General features: G+C 46.5%; 1 long non-coding RNA gene across 1 annotated transcript in view; it reads right to left on the bottom strand.

Annotated features, from left to right (window-relative positions):
• Nucleotides 1-2030: 2030 nt before the first annotated feature.
• The window catches only part of LOC144931477 (uncharacterized), a 32493-nt gene continuing 17205 nt past the window's right edge, over nucleotides 2031-17318 (bottom strand). The window contains exons 2-3 of the long non-coding RNA XR_013636572.1: nucleotides 3489-3642; nucleotides 2031-2129 (exon numbers count right to left, since the gene is read on the bottom strand). This is a non-coding gene — a long non-coding RNA (uncharacterized LOC144931477). The remainder of the gene's footprint in view (nucleotides 2130-3488; nucleotides 3643-17318) is intronic.

The following is a 17318-nucleotide window of genomic DNA, read 5'->3' on the forward strand; positions in this document are numbered from 1 at the left end:
TGGGGATGCCTCTTCCCTCTGCCTCTGCGCTAAAAATAAATAACCCCCCCCCCACCCCCACCACCTAAAGCATGCAGGGTCGGACATTCCCGCTGAATACAATAAATTCGCCGCTATAATCCACGGAGTGGCTTTGCTTATAGGACGTTTGGCCTAATAACCTAGCCCATTTATTCGATGACCAACTGTGGCCAATTCCTTGGATTCTCTTTCTGGAAAATGCTCACTCAGAGTTGTAGATCCTGCAGGCGCTGACGGGAAATCTGGCGGAACTCCAGCACGTATCTATGTGTGTGTGTATATATACACACACACGTATCTATGTGTGTGTGTATATATATGAGCAGTTAGCGGTTAGCGCGCTGCGCTACGAACACAGCGATCCGAGTTCGATTGCCGCTCACGGCCAACACCAGTGACGATTATCTGAACCGGTCCTGGGCCTCCCCTAGGTCGACTCAACCTCAAAATGAGTACCTCGGAAGAGAAAGGCAGCCGGGCGTGGTGCTGGCCACCCACCCCCTCGTGTGACGTGCCGGCTTTCATAGGTGCTCGCTAACAGCACTTGCCCCAAAAGGATGTTAAGGCTACACGGGGGAAATTTGTATTTTGTTTTTGTAAATGAGAAAAAGCGAATTAATTTTACACATGAGAAAGAAAAGTGTATTTTTTTAAGTTTGATGGTATTTACATCTCTCTATAGCCTACAGAAGGAAAATAACAACTTTTTGGGAAATGGCTCAATCATATTCTGGAAGCTAATTGGTCACGTTGGGCATCTTCAATGAGAAAGTTTCGAAAATTGTGGGAAATTGAATGGACCCCCATTGTGTGCGAGATAGAGAGGTAGAACGTGGATCAGTGAGTGAGTTCATTAGTTAATCAACCGAATAAGTGGCAGAAATCGTCGACTGTTTTTAAAGTAAGCATGCGTCTGAACGCGAGGCACGTGACGTTCCCACTCCTGACGACTCCACACCTGACAATCCCACAGCTGACGATCCCATAACTGACGATCCCACAACTGACGTCTCCACTCCTGACGATCCCACACCTGACGATCCCACACCGCCGATGCCTTCGTGGAAAGCCAAGGTTCGACAACGCTGACTGTTTTTTTTCATCACCAATTAGGAAGACGGTGATCTGGCATTCACGGGCCCTGCGTCCCTCCTCCTGTGAGCTGCTCTGACGTGTCACCAGAGGGCAACAGGAAGGGAAACAATTCACCTGGCATGTAACAACTTCGCGGCAAGGCGTAGTTAAAAGGTCGCGAACGCAAGAGTTTACATCCATTTTTTTTAAAATAGTCAACATCTGCTTAATGCTGAGATGTTACCGCGTGTGAAGTTTCGCATTGTACTTTTTTTTATCTCACGAGATGATATTACAGTCATGGATTCTTGAACCTATCTGTGCGGAGCTTTGAGCGGTACACCTCTTCGCAAGTGTGAGTTTTCTCCGGGCACTCGAATTTCCTACCGCGTGATGCCAAACGCCCATTGGTGTAAATTGATCGAGCATCCCGATGTAGCAAAGCCCTGAATATAAATGCGTCTTGAGACTCCGTGCGAGTACAGAATCGCTGTAAATTATAACTGGCAAAGAAGTAAGGAACACTCATACACATTTTTACAACACCACATTTATTAAGCTTGCACGTTTCCTTTGCGTGTGATATATATAGAGAGAGAGATAAAGTTGATTGATCATTTGGCTCATTGTGCAGTGTAGTTTTCTTCTGCATCATGAATTGAATTACCTTGTAATTTGGTCACACGCCATATGCTGCCCATTTGTTAATCCAAGCTCATGTGTTGCAATATAGAGTACTTTTATAACCATGTTACTCCTGTGTTGGGCTTTCACACAGCACTTGGGAATTTTTAATTTGGATTTTCCAACAACAACAACAGCCGACACAAACTTATTTGGAATCAGTGAAAATTGCCAAAGGAGTGATTTTATATTTGAGTGTATGCCATTATGATGATCATAATAATATTGAGAACTTGCCAATCTAGCTCTAGTTTAGTGAAGGCCTCCCCACACTGCCAGTCATCGGGGTAGTTTGACCATACTTCACTGCTCTGGTCCGTGCAGGTTAACGTCGCCATTGATGATAACTGCTGACAAGAATAGAATACCGAGTTATTTCTATAGCCTGTAATCTCATCATCATCGTCATCATCAGCAATGGTCAATCCACTGCTGAATGAAGGTCACCCAAGCTGCCGCCCATTATTAAAGTTCTTGCGATGTAATAATATAACTATAATCATTATTTATTGAATGTTAAACCCGTTCGCCCGTTTCAACATTCAATAAACAGCAAACAATTACACATACTTAATAAACGCAGAAGGAACAAAAAAACATTCAGAACAAGAATTACGATGACATTTTTCTCTCCATTGTCCTGCCGTCTTATATAAACCAAACAAGCGCACGATACTGCGATACGACGAACGCATAAGAGAAACGATGCAGGAACATCGACAATTTACACTTTGTTAGACCACAAGTAGCAGACGCGTGGGTGTCACGTTTCGCCCAAAGGTGGTTGTCAGCAGCCATCTTCGCACCGCGTTGAACACACACATGGGGGGGGGGGTTGGCGGGGGGGGCGGGTGATGGCAGAGGTCACGGTGGTCGCACCGGTGCCAAAACTTCTGCCAACGTAGCAATCGAGCGGCTTGCCAAATGTGGCTCGATGACTCCCATGTGTCAAAGTGCAGATCTGCATTCGGGAAGAGGCGCGCACGCTCGCGCCTCGTTAATGTCGGGATTCTCAAGTGCGGCGAGACGATGGTCTCTCGGGGCCGGTCACGTGCATGCTGCACAAATAAGTAAATTAAATTAATCGATGGCGTTCAATCGGTTGCGCACTCAATTTGACTCAAGAGTAAAATATTTACGTTTAATTGAAGTGGCGACAAAAACACTCGTTTTTTTAACACGAAGCAGGCTTTCGCGACCAATAATATTCATAATAAAGGTTTTTGGGTTAGATCGCGAAAGTGTAAATGTGTCGTAACGCTCCACCACCCGACACAGCCAGTGAGATTTGTCACGTGAACAGAACGCGCCAATTGGTTTACTACTTCAGCCCACCGGTGTGTTGGAGAGTAAATCCACAACATTTACGATTTGAGTAGTACGACGTTTCGCTGGTAATTGCATCCAGCATAATTTTTGTATTACTTTAGTATAAATACCTGCTAATTTAGATTCATAATGATGTTTTTTTTTACCTTATGTGAACGAAAAGACACAAATTCGCACCGTTTTCTCATAGAAAATTGGTCAATTTCAAAATATCACTGTGCTGGTACACAAAAGCAAAGTTCGTGGGGAATAATAGCCACTTTCTGTACTTTTTAGGCATAAACAATTAGGAAATAACACTTAGTACCCAGGAACAAAAATTGTGTTACATCGTGCTATTTCATATTTACAGTTTTATTGTTTTTACATTTGGCACTCACCTCCTTCTTTCTCTCATCCTCACAGTGCTCCACTGCAATGTTGCAGGACACAACATTTATCTCCCTTATCTTTCATTGCACTCCTCGGCCGTGGAACGACTCCCACTGTCTCGTTCCCCAACTTGCTATCCCATCCATCATCATCACCATCATTCTGAAACAATAAGGGTTATGGGGGGGGGGGGCGTCGCTGATGCTTGGCAATCGACTTTCTCCACATATTTCCGTCTTGTGCTAATTCATACCAGCTGTGCGGTAATTAGTAGCGCTCCCTTTCTGTTTTCTGGAACTCTCTCCCATCCTCTCTTTTTCTCACGATCCCGTAACTTTTCCAATCCATTGCACGTCTTGGTCCTCATCCGTGCCACACTTTGGTCGGCTCTCTCTGGTGCTGACGCTCTGCATTATGGACCTTCTACTGTCCTGTGCTCAGATACTAGGGGTGTAAAAAATTAACCCGTAAAAACAAAGTTTTTCACTATAAATCCTTTATATGCGTGGCGGCTAGAGTCCTCTCGTCCTCTGGCTTGAGATGGCTGCCACCTATGGGTCAGATGATTGCCTGCCACCATTAAGCAATTGGTAATTAAATATAATTTTTTTTTCCTAAAAAGTGTAACATTTTGGAAAAAAAATTCACGAAAATAAATTGTCACGCACAACGAGTCTGTGTGCAAAATGTCAGCTCGATTGGATAACGGGAAGTGAGTTAAAAAACGACCGAAAGATTTGCACGGTCGTAAGCGCGCAAGCAAGCAAGCAAGTGAACTTAATATAAAGGATTTAAAAACACACACACACACATCTCTCTGACAAGACGGGGCTCATCTAGTTTTGAGAAAAGAACGGCAACATGAAACACGCACACTGATTACTTTTGAAAACAGTAAATCGTCGCAAGAACGGAGGGAATTTGTTTCCGTACAGCACTCACTACAGAAGTAATGCTAGCTGATTAATACGGCTGGATAGAGAAGACAATTTCAATTAGGGCATTAACGTAAGAGGAAGAAACTGGTCCTTCAATTAAAATGTAAAAAGAAAAAGTTTAACGTGATCATTGGTTTCATTAATCTGCCATCATCGAGACGATACACATAATTCAAAAGTTTCCGAGCAAACATTTTTATACATTTGTAATGCTAATCGATTTATAGCACGAAGCGTATCTGCCGCTCTGATTGATGCTGCTGAGAGCAGGGACTTTCCTAACGTGATTGCTTTACCGATGCACATCCTGAAATATACTTACCCTTTCCTCACCAGCCACACAATTGGAAGGGCTTCTGGCTCGTGGCAAACAATGATTGCGTGCTGCAGCAGAAGATCCGCTTGCATCATCACTCGGCTTGTGCCTGACAAGTTTTTTATTTTTGCGTCATCGATGAAACACCTGTGTAAGTGGGCACGGTAGCGAGCAATGTTCACGCCAAACAGTGCTCAACATCAGTGTGAGGATGAGCAATGCAGTGATAATCTCGGACGTTTTGAAAGGCAAATGCGGATTACAAAGAGGACAGTTGTATGCACGTAGCCAACTGTGCTAATTGGAGGCGCGGGAGACTTCAGCTGTAGTTCACTGAGAGGGCAAAATGAGACGTGGTGGTGTTTTTTTTTTAGATCGCTGTGGAAAACTTTAAAACATTTGAAAAGCGGTAAATAATTACGCACAAAATGTCATTGTACGGTCACCGCTACATTTATAATGACAGCAGGGTGGTGTCTTTCTCGGTTGCTATACATAAAAGGAAAGTAGATGGGCTTGGGAAATATACAGCATGGCTTATATTTATTTTACCAGGTAAGGCCCACTGAGCTATATATCTCTTTTTCATAAGCGACCTGGCCACAAATGATAGCCCGGCAAAGTGGATTATCATCACGTGGGAACTTATAGCAGCCAAATACTCTAAGCGCGTGATGTTGATCCTCACGGTGGAGGGAAAACCCGGAGGACCCGGAGAAAAATGCACGTGACAACTGGGAGTGAACATGCAAACTCCAAATATACAGCAGCAGGCGTCACGGTCGAAATCGAACCCGCGACCTCCTGTAGACCAGGCAAGGTAGTTAACATCTCGCCACGGTGGCGCCCTCTCGCCAGACTGGTCATGGAATGGCAGTCAAAGGAAGGCATACGCGCGAGACGATTACCACGGCAGAGATGGAGCAATGGGATACGTTCAAGCACCGGCATAAATATACCGTCGCATCCCAGGACTGTGAACGATGGAGTCCACATGAGGGCTTCGTTCAGCAGTGGTTAGCCGATGGCTGTTGCTGATGATGAACGTGGACAATATGTGTGCATATAATAAATATGGCATGACGTTCATATTGGTAAAAGATGCAATCCGCACGTAAGTCTATACTTCATTTAAGATTATTCTGAGACGTATCATTTGTACCCATTAAAGTCATCGTATTATCTCTAATGTGATTATGTTTCCTGAGTCACCTATGGTGTGTATCACTACAACAGTATAAAAACAAAATTGCACTGGATTATTTTAAAGTCGGGGTGGAGGTTTAAAGGAGGAGCTTGTTGCACACGAACATCAATTGATGAACAGGACGTGACAGCACACACCTGGGGAACCTCGCCATTGCCAGCTGCCTTGCATTCACGCTCCTCCTTAAGTGGGGCTTTCGTGTTGATGCGAGAGGCTCTTGGGAAAACAGAGCCTCACCAGGAAACGCCGTTGCCGCAAGACTCCCCAAGTGACACGGAGTGAATTCCCATGCAGGATTTTGTCATGGAAGTTTGGAGCGGAGGGTCAGTGGTCAGCGCACTACGCTATGAACCAGGTGACCCTAAAACATTATTTTGTACCAGGTAAGGCCCACTGAGCTCTATAGCTATTTATCAGAAGCCACATATGACGGCTCAACGAAACGACTTATCATGCGGAAATGTATAGCAACCGAATACTCCAAACGCGTGTTGATTCAAAATGTGGAGGGAAAACTGGAGGACCTGGAGAAATATCCACGCGACCACGGGGAGAACATGCAAACTCCAAATATACAGGCGTCGGGATCGGGATCGAACCTACGATCTGCTTTATACCGGGCGAGGTAATTAGCATCTCGCCACCAGGGCTCCCTATGTGTGATTCCCAGCCACGGACAGCATCTTAACAGCTGGCGGGCCATTCACCTTCAACAAACCGGTGCTGACCGATGTAATGAAGTATGGCAACCCCCCGCCCCTCCCTCCTCATGACCGACACGTCGAGGAGAGGCCCTCACCCAGCGGTGGCCTGACAACGGGCTGTAAATTTGTGTTTTGGAATTCGCCATTAATAAAAGAAAAGTATGTCGCCTGGTCACGTTGCAAGTTTCCACGTCGCATGCAATATCGTTACCTTCGGTTCAAAAGCACAACAGCTTGCACTCGTGTGGAAGGGGAGGGTATTATTTTGTTGCATGCATTCTCCACCCATCGTACGCCGGCGAAGAATATAAATTAGATAGATGGCACACACTTTCATGATTCAAACCCGGCAGGGGTGCCAGGAATGTGGCAGCTACATTAATTTTAAGAGGGAGTTCATCTTTTGTTTTAATAAGAACGACTTCTCTATTTTTTGTTCCCATGACAGCAGGTGTGGTGTTGGTCCCAAGGTCCACCCTCGGCATCGTCCCTTCTAAATCCACTCGTCCGACCATGAATTGGCTGCAAGGATGAGCTGCTCTGCCCATGGCGACATTTACAGTCGACGATTCCAAAGCGGTGGCCGAGGCTATAATGAGACCTCGCTCACGAGAGTGCGATTGCGTGTGAGTCGACGATCACAGGAGGAAGCAAAACAGAAATAATATAATACGACTAATGATGACGATGATGACGATTCAACGCCGCGGAGTATTTTGGTCGTCGTTTATTTAAAAAAAAAAGTGTTTTTCCGCCGCAGCCCGCGTTCGGCGCGATCAATCATGGGCAGGGGGACGCGGTGTTCTCGCGCAAAGTTGACATTCGGTGACAAGAATGCACTTTTGTGTCGCTGGGAGGCAAGAAAAATGCGCGTGTCGACGGACGCGCATTACATATGAAACGTGCGTTTTGATATGGTGATTTAGTTTGAAAACATTGTTATGTCGTCAACTGATAATGAACAATTTATGTATAATAAATATGTATAACGTATCTTCTTGGTTCTTTCGGTAAAGTCACGTAGAAGGGAAGTAATAAAATAATAAAAATAAAACATAATAAAATAATTCTCACGACGTTTCGGCCACAACGCAAGCAGCCGTCCTCAGGTGAAGAATGAAACACCACCAAGCTTGGAGCGTATATTTAAGCTGGATTGGAGGGGGGGGAAGAAGAGCGCCTTGACAAAATAATTTGCATATCAAGAGGAAAATGTATAACGTAATTATGAAAGAGATATATATGTTTACACAAACGATCCCTCTAATTTCCGTGGACGTATTTATATATACGACTTTCCTGCACTGATTGTGATTAAAATGCCGCTTTCACCGGCTGTTAATTATTGAGTGCCGCACGCGATAACTTCTCCGATCTGTTGCCATCCGTCATGGTCAACCGATTCCACAATCCATGCCACCGCTGTACACGAGCTAATCCCATTGCTCCATCTCCCCGGGGGTTGTACTGCATCGGACGTTTTCCTCCTTTGGCTGCCATGCTATCACCAGGCAAACGAAGGCACCTGCTTAGCAAATGTTACAGATTGAAATGTAATTCCTCCTTCGTGGAATAACGCCTCAATCGTTCTTCTATTTAAACACGGAGACTAACCTGAGCCATTCGCCTCTCTTCACCTCGTACATCAACTGTTCACATTGTGAATATAATAGATAAACAAATACTTGAATAATTGTCATTCTGGAGGCCAAATAGCAGTTAGCGCAAAGATTGTCCGCACACGAGCTAATCTCGGACCGTGGCAAGTATATCAGATGAATAGATATGAGGATCAAGACGTCCTTTCAAAACACGACGCCTTAACAATCCCTCTGTGTATTTGCCTGCATTATTAATGCTCTGCACACATTTTGAAGATGTTTTCTTTTTTTTTACCAGAGCATGGGTTGAACGCTTGATAGCTCCCTCTGAGCTTAGTCGTACATGTACAATTTTTATATTGGTTACACCAGCCCACAGGGGATTATTGTGTCCGTCCGTCGTGCAGGGAGGGGCTGGGTGTGGAGGGAGGGGCTGGGTGGGAAGGGGCTGATGGGGAGGGTAGGGCTGGGTGGGAAGGGGCTGATGGGGAGGGTAGGGCTGGGTGGGGAGGGGCTGGGTGGGTAGGGGAGGGAGGGGCCTCTTGAGTGCGACCGCACTCAAGTAGCGGTGAATTTGCTGAAATTATTTATCATCATCATCATTATTATTATTATGCTTGCTGTAGAATATATTATGATTACACAATGTACATATGGACCTTGCAGGGTCTACCTGAAACCAGCCAACATACGACTTACATATTGATTCCCACATTACGCGGTAAAGGTACAGCCCTGCAATTGCTTCCTCACGGCCCTGCTGGAGAAAGAGCCTCCGGCCCACGTGTCCAAGCTGGCCAGCCATCCTGGAAGAGATTACGGTATACAATTGTATTTAAATTTGTGTCATAACCGTGAAAATAACAACATGTCACGTGGCTTTGGGGTGCACTCACGCGTTTTCTCACGTTAACAGGCGGTGGGTCAGATCAAACGGTTGGTTTCCAGGTGGCTAGCTGCGTTGTTGTTGTGTTTTTTTACAACATTTTCTTTCTTCCGACTACAAAGCGGGTTCTGTCAAATTTCTATTGGAAAATTCGGTTTAGCAGTCCATTGTGTCCGAGACAATGACAGGAGCAAGTGTGCTCTTGAGGCTCTGCGTGGGTTCTTGTGAATTGCACAACGCAGTCCCCCCCTCGCCCCCACCCCACATTTAAGTTTCATTGCGGCGTATGTTGGTTGCCTCATTTGGGCCTCGGCACTTTCCATTGAACCGTAAAGTCCAAAAGAATTGCAATTTAATTGGTGCGCTCTTGACTCTTGAAGATTCGACGGTGGTCTTCTTAAATTTGCTTCGGGAGAAAAAAAAAAGTTCTGTCCCTCATTCGCCACAAATCGAGTGTTGTGCCTTTTTGTTAAATAGATTATTAACGTAAGCTTTAATTCCCTGCTCAGTGTGTCAAGGAATAATGTTTTCTTTTAAATTTCATAAACCACTAAACATGCCGTCACTGTGTAATATTTGCTATTTGTTGTTGACAGAGGAAGCCTCAATGAGTCTCGAGACTGTGTGCGTTAAGAGGGTCCTGCCGGCACTGGGATGTTTAATCAATGCCACTAACGAGTGTCCGGCGTCACGCGCGAGTGACCGGAGAAAACCCACAAATACGAGGAGTGCCCTCAGTGATGCCATCTGCCGTGAGCACCTCGCAGTCCCATCGACAACACTCGGCAAGTCCTCGTCGTCTGGATAGATGTCACGCGGTTTGGTCACTGACAAATTCCAATTGACATCACAAACCCAAATCATATCGCGAAACGTTGAATTACTGTACAGCTGTTTAGAAACAGCCCAAAACATATTCTGCTGTGATGATGTTTCCGAGTTAAAGTGTCTTTGCGGTTGCACACAAAAGGCAAAAAAACTGGACAAGTAAGCATATCGTGGACGTGAGGATAGAGAAGCGCATGCAAGTCAGAGACATCATCGGAAGTGGGCTTGGGCAGGACAATAGCAAGTGGTCGAGAGGGAGGACTACGCCTACCGTAGAGATGGAGCCATGAAATTCGCTCGCGTGCAGACCTCTCCACGGGTTGTTGCGCTTCGCGTGACCACGAGAGGTGATGGCGACAGCAGCCTGGCGAGGCCTTTGTCCAGCTGTGCATTGACCATCGCTGACGATTGCGATAATTACAGACAATGGCAGTTGTTATGAATGTCTCGCTCCCTACGTACCTTGCATCGAACGTAACCATAAACCGCGCACACATTTAGTTTTTGCAAAAATATTTAAGAAGAAAAAAACCCAACGGAGTTTCATCGAAGGCAATTCAGAGAACAACTTAGAAGAATCGTCCTGTTGTTTTGCGCGGCTGTAACTGCCCCGAGCGAACAATGCCACAGATGTTTTTTTTTTAAGTCTGCCTGCTCCTTGTTCGTGATCTCTGAAGGTTGTTCATCTGCGCGCGGAAGCCCACAGCGCACGCAAGGTAACTTTTTTTCCCCGAAATGAAATGAGCGGAGCGGAGGGACGTGTTTGATTGTGGCTCTTTTAAAAGTGCCGAACCGTGAATTCGTGCAAAACCCGGCTGGCGTTCATTTGAGTGCGAGCAAATTAAAATGACGTACTTGTTAATTGAGAAGGTTAAAGAACATCCAATTTAAAAAAATTTAAGCGATATGCGGTGAGCATACAATCATGTAAGAAAGCGAATAAACCCTTAGGATATAATATTCATTTATAATAATTAATTTCAGCGCGATTTTCTCACTCTTGTTGAAAATTTCCTCTCGTATGCCAATTCTAAGCCTTCCTTTCTTAATAAAAGAGGAATTAGAAAATGTGTTTGACTAGAATCGTGATATTGAGCGTCTCTACAAAGGGCCCATCTGAAATATTAATTCACAAATGTCACAATTCCATGAGCAATTCGTATGACCCCTTGCGTTCACCTAACGACACTCCTGCTGTAACCCAACACCGCAGCCACACAGCGAGAAGTGGCAATCACTTTGTGTTGTCGCGTGTTTCATACGATTTAGAGTCTTGGAAGCAGTGCATGTGAACAGTCAATGCATGGACCTCGGCCTAAGCAACAAAGCAAGTAACATCGGGCAAAGACGCAGCCCTGCAATTTCTTGCTGATGCCACTGCTGGTGGAAGGACCGCCACGAAAAGGAGTCCCATTAGATGATAGTTGACCTCCTCTTTCGATGCTGGTCAGACATCTCGGAAGAGGTGGGTGTTGAATATGCCCAACACTTTACCCCCAGCAAACGCGACCTGCCACTCGCTGGACTGCCATGCACCCATTCATACCGCTCGCGGTGGATAGTGCCAGAGGCGCCGTTCCAACTGCCGTGCGAGAGATCGAATTTTAACCGACGACCCCTGGATTGCGAGTCCATCTATGTGCATCGACCATCGCGCCACTGTAGTAGCATCGTATAATGACCGAACGGATGAGAGCGTGGGTACAAGGGGCCGAAATGAGGCTTGTCCGCGGGGTTGCCGGGCCTCACTCTCCGTGATTGGGTGAGGAGCTCGGTAATCCAGGGAGAGCCTCAGAGTCGAACCGCTGCTCCTCCGGATCGAGAGGAGCCGGTTGAGGTTGTTCTGGCGTCCCACTCGGCTTACGTACGGTGCGAAAGACGTTCAACATACGTACAAAACGGGGCTTACCTGACCACTTCAGCCACTAGTGGCCGCTATTTTGTAACGCATTAAAAAAGAGAGGACGGTATTCAAATCGCGACCCACCACCTTCCCCCCAAAAACATGAATACTTGAGAGTGCACTGAATAGAGAGCCGGACTAAACCATTGCACCTCTTCTTCTTGGTTCTTTCGGTAAAGTCACGTAGAAGGGAAGTAATAAAATAATAAAAATAAACCATCATAAAATCATTCTCACGACGTTTCGGCCACAACGCAAGCAGCCGTCCTCAGGTGAAAACCAGGTCTGTCGAGGCGATAGCGTCTACGTGACTTTACCGAAAGAACCAAGAAGATGAATCCCTGCAGTCACGAAAGCTTTAAATCGAAATTTTCACTGCACCTCTGTTCTGTATGATCATCATAAATGCAATTCCTAAAGCCATCGGGCATACCGCGTGTCACTGTGACAAAGACCCCCCCCTCCCCCCGTATAGCCCCTAACAGACTGTTGGGGCAAGTTGTGTTAGCGAGTAGCAGCTATGAAAGCCGGCACGGCTCACCTGTGGGGTGGGTGGCCATCACCACGTCCGGTAGCCCTCGTCTGCCGAGTGGCGATGTTTACACATCGCACCAGGTGCTTATTTGAAGTCTGAGTCGACCTAGGGGAGGCCCGGGAACGCTTCAAATAACCGTCACTGGTGTTGGCCGTGAGCGGTAATCGAACTCTGTTTGACGGGTTCGTATAGCAGCGTGCCAACCGCTACACCACCGCTCCCCGCTGTCAAAGCTGAACGGTGGATCTTCGTCCGTGTGTACACGTCTGCACACACAGACACAAGCTGCCTACAGGCGCTGTCCCTTTGGGTACGAGCGGTCGCTGTGAAAACCAAACAAACCACAATTCTGCCATGCCACTGGGGGGGGGGGTGCTTTTTGTGTGAGCGGTGACTTTTAAAAGTGACATTCTGCAAATCCTGTAAGCATGCCCTCGCATCGCCGCCAAAAGTCAGTGACTTCCTGCCCAAATCAGCATGGGGACATTGCTGCTCATCTCCTGGCCACAGCTCTGTCGAGCCAGTGATGGGAATTCCCAAATTCCTATGGTGGGGGAGAGTCTTTCCAGAGGGCAATCACTGTGAACTTCACCACCAGAGTGGTACCTATTTTGTCGACCGTGGAGGGATGATGGTTTGAGTCAAATGATTTCCATCCTCGCCACTTGCAGACATGAACATCATTCGAGAGTGAGTGTGTGTCTGTGTGTGTTTGTGTTAATCTTCAATGCTAGAGCTTGTCAGTCCCGTGCCGTACGGAATAATCAATCGATAACGAATGTGGCAACCGGAAGAGATCAATGCGAGCGTTGCAACAACAGACATGACGCATTTGTGTAGTGACGTGACCTGAGCTATCTGGTTCGGTCAGTGCCAGGCTTATCGATGAACTGTTGAACTAAATACATTATCAGCGCTTTGTAGTTTACGCAGCACAGGGGCAAGCTGTCTGACATATTTGGCACGATGCAACACGTGGGTAACTTGTTTATTTACGAGCGCACGTATACATGTATTTATTTACTTATTTCACTAAAAAAAAATCTATAAATCATTGTCTGGAGGAAAAATGTAGATTAAAATCTTAGAATATATTGAACCAGAAAAGTATTAAATTCGTTGATAAAATAGGGTGAAAAAAACACGCAGGGTTTAAACGCTTGTAATTCTATAATGTTAAATGTTTACGCACCTCCGATGAGCACGGTTGGCTACGTACGGTGCGAAAGAAGTTCAAAATACGCACGTACATTCGAGGTACCATCTTCAAAAGCCCACAGACCTATTTAATAATTTATTCCTTCATTCATTTCCCATCATTAACAATTTGGATGGCACGTTTTTAATTTCAAAAATGGTGCGTGATTTATTTCGATCGAGCCAAGATACAGATTAACAGAGTTGGCAGAAATTTGAAATTGGGACATAGCCTGTGACGAGGAAAAAGTGTTGAGTTTCAGCAATTTAGGAGCTGGCAAACCATGCACACCTTACTGCTTACACTTTCCTTCTCATACATACTCTTCCTGCTGCCAGTTTGGCAGATGTCATTACATTTCAACATCGCATTCACCTTCATGCAGTATTGATTATCAATTACCTGCAGAGTAGAGTTTTTTGACGAGTTGTTTCACAATAAGTAATTTAAAAATGTACTTGTTTTTTTAGTGCACTATGCAATAAAGGGCATTCAATCGCATGCGCCTGCTTGTGTGTACGTATGCCGAACTTCTTTCGCACCGTACGCAGCCAAGCGTGCTAATCGTGGTTAAAAATGCATATTATTTGCTCAAGGTTACGCCGACTAAATCGAAACGTCTGTCCTATGGCCAGTCATCGACAAGAGCATGAACTCCGCTCCAGCACTCCTCTTGCCGAGCAAGGGGAGTGTTCGACACCATCTCCGATATGCAACCTCGCGGTGCGACACACCCCCAGTTCGTGGCGACACGGCCACAGGGCACTTCCCACCGGGGCCCCTACTGCCCCCCACCCCCCAAAAAAAACCCAGAGAGCCAGAACACGGGGCGGGAGATACTCCGGGATCCATCCTAGAGTCCGAGCCAGTTTCACAACAGCCTTCACCAACAGTGTCATTACATGAGAGCTGACTCCGTGTGTGAGAAACGCGTGGAATTCGTGATGGGCCAGACTCGTAACAGCGCACGCGCGCGAGATCGCGAATGGTCAAGACTTACTGCGGCAGATATTCGTCGCGTGTCACAACTCTAAATCGGTGGCACACGCTCAAGTGAATGCTCACGATGTGTAATGTTTTTTTGTTATATATCCCGTGAGCTGTGCGTATGTGGTGAAGTATGACCTGGCAGTTGAGAGAACGTAATGCCTCCTGACAATGATAGTTCCAGGCGAAGATGTGCATGGATACACCTCTTGAAGAAAACGGTCGAATATTTAGTTTGACATTCATCATCATTTTTTCCATTTGCATCCCGTGACGAACACATCGGGAAACATATATGCGGGACACGGTTCATGAAGGAGAGGCCACTTGGCATTCAAACTGGGTGTCAGCGCACTGCGCTACGAACCCAGCCACCCGAGTTTGATTCCCCACCACAGTTAACATCCGTGGTGAGTAATATTTGAACCGGTTGTGGGTGTCCCCCCACCCTGCATCAACCCGCGATGACCAGCGTGGTGAAGTATGGTCCCTACGAACAACGTGGCGGCGTGGGGATGCATTCACCCGGCACTGTATTGATGAAGGGCTGGCTACAAATGCCCAATCCTATAACCTGTAACGTAAATGTTCGTTCATTTCTCGCTTGTGATTTCCGAAAAAGGACGAAGTGATGTGCAGCTACCACTACTGCTGCTACTGCTGCTGCTGCATGAGCCTCACGGTGCAGCTACCGATGCATCGTGTGTCTGGGCCTTGGCACAAACAATTTGGTGCGCGCACTGGGAGCTTGGGAATCGCTGTTAATTCCCGAATTGATGCGTCGTTACGTACGTAGCAAATCACTGCAGAAGCTCGAGGCAAGATTCGGCACTGCGGACTCTGTTCGTTATATTTTGAGAGGGGCTTTTGAGTCAAAACAAAAGGCAGTATATTTTTTTTCGCCAAAAATAATTCCCCTTTCCAATTGCATTGCTCTCTATAGAGTCAGTTAAGCTGTACACGAGCTATTGTTACACGCAAAATGTCTTATTTTTAAAAGGCAGTTAGATGTCCCGTTATATGCAGGCTCTGCAATTACTCGCTCATTCAAATATTGGGCACAAGAGTCGGCCCTTTGAAAAGCGGTGATCATCTCAATGGGTTTTCGATAGGTTTTAATAAAAGATGCCTACGATGCTCCCGTTTCGTTCGTTTCTCAGTCCGCTTGTATTGGTGAGGATCGCGGCGGCAGCGTGTTGAGTAGTGGCGGTCCAGACCTCCCTTTCCCTGACTCTAGTACTACACTACTATACAATATACACTACACTACACACTACTACACACAGACTCTAGCTCTTCCTGGGGAATTCCCAGGCTTTCCATGGCCAGCCGAGCGACATCGTCCCGCCGGCGTGTCCTGGGCCGGCCCCGGGGTCTTCGCCCCGTGTGTGGGACGGAAGCAGAGTGTCCAAATGTCCACAATAATGACGCTCAAGTCAAGCAAGCGACCACAAAAAGGTGAGCTCATTATTATTTGGTTCTTTCGGTTAAGTCACGTCTAAAGATAAAATAATAAATTAAATCAAATAATAGAATTAAATAATTAAATAATAGAACGTATTCTATTATTTAATTTAATTTTTTATTTTATCTTTAGACGTGACTTAACCGAAAGAACCAAATAATAATTCCTGCAGTCACGAAAGTTCTAAAATTAAGGTGAGCTCAGTTGGTGCCACCACTGGCCACGGCGGAAAGACAATCTGGATCTGTGCTGCGCACCTCCTGTCGGCAAGCCCTCACCACTGCACGTAGGAGTGCACCGAGAATAGCACCGATCACGATGATGCCACCACCACCACTCAGTGACGAGTGGTAGCTGCAGGTCGCGTGTGCGTGGGGAACGGTAGCGTAGCGGTTAGCGCGACGCGCTACGAACCCGGCCACCCGGGTTCGACTCCCGCTCAGGCCAGCACCGGTGACGATTATCTGAACCGGTCCTGAGCCTCCCCTAGGTCGGCTCAGCCTTAAATGAGTACCTGGTGTAGTGTGTCAACATCGCCACTTGGGAGGCGAAGGCGGCCGGGCGTGGTTGCTGGCCATGCACGCCTTCGTGTGCCGTGTCGGGCTTCATAGGCGCTAGCGAACAGCACTTGCCCCAACAGTCTGTTACAAGCTATACGGGAGAATCTTTGTTTTTGTGGGTGCACGCAAGGCACGCAAGGCACGCAGGGCGAGCAGCAGTGAACGGAAGATGAGGGCTGGGAAGGTCGAGCGGTGGTGTGGGCACGCGAGCCCAGCATCTTCGCTCAGAATAAGAATATTAAATTATATTGGAGGGATCCAGTAGGGGCGGGTAAGAACGTTACAACAACAACAAAAATGCATGAACACGATAGTTGTGCAAAGTACAAGAAAGACAAACAGATACAAATAAAACGAAACCATCCCAGTCTACCAGGCAAAGGCCACTGAGGTATTCATTTGTTTTTCAGAAGAGACCTGGCCACAATTGATAGCTCAACAATGTGGCCCATCATTTGGACATTCACAGCGGCCAAACAATCTCGCGGCTCAACGGAAGCTCTTCTAGAAGCCGCGCGACCCCTTGGGAATCTCCCACGCGTCACGTTGATGTCTCAACGTCCCCGCAAATGCCTTAATTAAAGCTGAAGACTCCCATCTGCTTGGCATCTGGGTATGTTTTCAGATCACCAGGAATCTAGTCTGGTGTGATGTGCGTTACTCTGCGTTACTCTTCTCGTGCTCGCATAACCTGCACGCCGACGCGCAAT

Source organism: Lampetra fluviatilis, chromosome 4, assembly GCF_964198595.1.
Source record: "Lampetra fluviatilis chromosome 4, kcLamFluv1.1, whole genome shotgun sequence".
NCBI classification, from domain to species: Eukaryota; Metazoa; Chordata; class Hyperoartia; order Petromyzontiformes; family Petromyzontidae; genus Lampetra; species Lampetra fluviatilis.